The following is a 2,359-nucleotide window of genomic DNA, read 5'->3' on the forward strand; positions in this document are numbered from 1 at the left end:
ATCCTTCTTTTTAAATAGAGGTCTGAGCTTGCTACTGGATCTGAGAAGAAATTGAACAGTTAACCATTGGGCACCAACTGATCGTATAACCTGAGCTACCTATCACAAACTGGGTATTTTCTCATCCATAAAATTGGACACGTCCAAATGAAGTGATGTGTACAAGATCAGGCTCAAGCAGATCTTGAAGACAGAAGTGAACTGCATGATCAAGTGAGTCCCTTTCTATAACACCTACTCCTTTTGCACAACTTCCTCTTCTTCAGTCTGAACTTACGGTCTCATGAGGAAGAATTTGCCAACTGAGGAAGAAAGGATTCAGGTATGGTTAATGGATGATTCTTTCTAATCAGTTCAGCAATTACCGCTGCAATCTGAGTGTCTCAGAAAAATATATGTGAAGAGAAATCCTCTCTGTGTGCAGAGCTTTGAGAAATTCTTCTGGTTTCCCATTTTAATAAAGAGATGGCCAGGGGTGTAGACCTACAATAATTCACGGGCAGTTATCCAGGAGATCAGGGACTTTGAAAGAATAAGATCAAGACTGATGACAAGTAGATGTAGGGCAGAAGTATATAATTGGACCTCTCAGGGCCTCACACGGATTGTGAGGATGTTGGTGTTCCATCAGAATGTTTATCAGTGCAAGCTTTGAAGAGAAATTCCCCATTAATTTAATGGACAAGCTGATCATCCTACAAATGTCACTCCATCTCTTTCCCTACCACCCCAGGACTTGCTTAGTAGCCACAGGAACAAAGAAAACAGGGACGGAGACTGCCTGGACTCAACATGAACTTCCCTCACCAGTGATGACCTTGCTACTGCCAACACGGAGTGCCCAGTCTGCAGAGGACAGAGACCAAAGGTGAATAAACAATCAGGCCCCATTTCCTAGGAGGTGCCAGGCACCTGGTGGCTTTTTGATTAAGGTAAGCTCTTAGAAGCTTCTGAACTCTGAAGACATCCCCCTGCTCCTCCCCTTTGGTTTTCCCTCACTTAGCACTATTTAGCCCGTTCTCTTTCCAGCTGTTCTAATTTGTGACCAAATTTCCTTTTTAAAATCTATTGTCTGAAATACATACCTAGCTTGATTACTGAATTGCTAACTGGGCCTTATCTAATTAACCATCCATTCTTGAATTTTTCAGCTCTATAATCTCTAATTGTTTTGATATTTTGTTTTGAAATCTATGTCACTTTTGACAGTTCTTAATTCCCGTTTCAACTTGGCTTTTATCTCCTTTAGCATAGTAACTGTTTTGTGATCTATGCTGAATAATTCCAGGATCTACAGCTGCCATGGGTCTATATTTATTGTCCTTTGTTGCCACTATTTCTTACCCAGATAATCTTGTCCCCTCATGCATCTGTGATACTATATTATAAAATTATTTAGATATGAGGCCTTGAATGATATTATCTTCTTCCAAAGATTTGGAGGACCTGGGAACATTAGAATTACCATATTCCAAGTTCAGTGTTTAACATTTTCTGGTCACAAGAGATAACTCAAAGCTTTATTGTAGTCACAGACGACTGGTTTATCTCCTGTTAGTCCTTAATCCTATAGTATCCCAGTGTCAGAGCTCATCTCTTGATACCTTCTCCTCTCCTCCCCAGAAGAAACCTTTTCTCCATAGCTTTTCAAGCTACCTTAAATTAACTCAGCCTTTTATCTACTTCTTTCAGATCAGCAAATACTCCTTGGGCAAGTGCAAGCTCACCTCTCTGGTTTCTTCTCTGCTCTCACCTTTAGCCTAGCAATTCTTACTACCGTTTTGAAACTTGATACTTTTAAGAGTATGTTTTTATATTTCACTTGGGGTGGTGGTGGCTGTTTTCTTCTCTAGGAAGCTGCTTTGTCATTATAGAAGTTCTCATCTTCTCAGGAGTACCTCAAACTGAAAGGAATACAGCAAAAGAGTTTGACGCAACAACATCAATGGAAACAATTAAGGTTGTCTTCCTCTCGTACTAACATGAAAGTAAGACCAGTATGTCTCAGTGTAGTTAGAAATGATGTCATACAGACACTCCTGGCTCGGGGTGGAGTTAAATCTGTCAATCCAGCCACAGCCTGATGACAATGCCTTGATGTCATAAGCCTTTTGTATAGGCTTTCTCTAGGTCACTTCACCTTCCTCCCCACTGGAACTTCACGGGGACTCTGTGCATGCCTCTGAGGGTGGCCCTATGGAAGCCACCCAACTCCGGGAGCTGTCACCAACCTGCCATGCTTCCAATGACCTTTGGATCTACTCTACCCAGTACTCACTGGCTTGGACTCTTCTGCTTCCTGATCCACCATTCTGCGCCATTGGTGTGTGGCTATGTTGTTCCTGATCCACCATTCTGC

Source organism: Echinops telfairi, unplaced genomic scaffold, assembly GCF_000313985.2.
Source record: "Echinops telfairi isolate 266 unplaced genomic scaffold, ASM31398v2 ScPeMD7_443;HRSCAF=831, whole genome shotgun sequence".
NCBI lineage: Eukaryota > Metazoa > Chordata > Mammalia > Afrosoricida > Tenrecidae > Echinops > Echinops telfairi.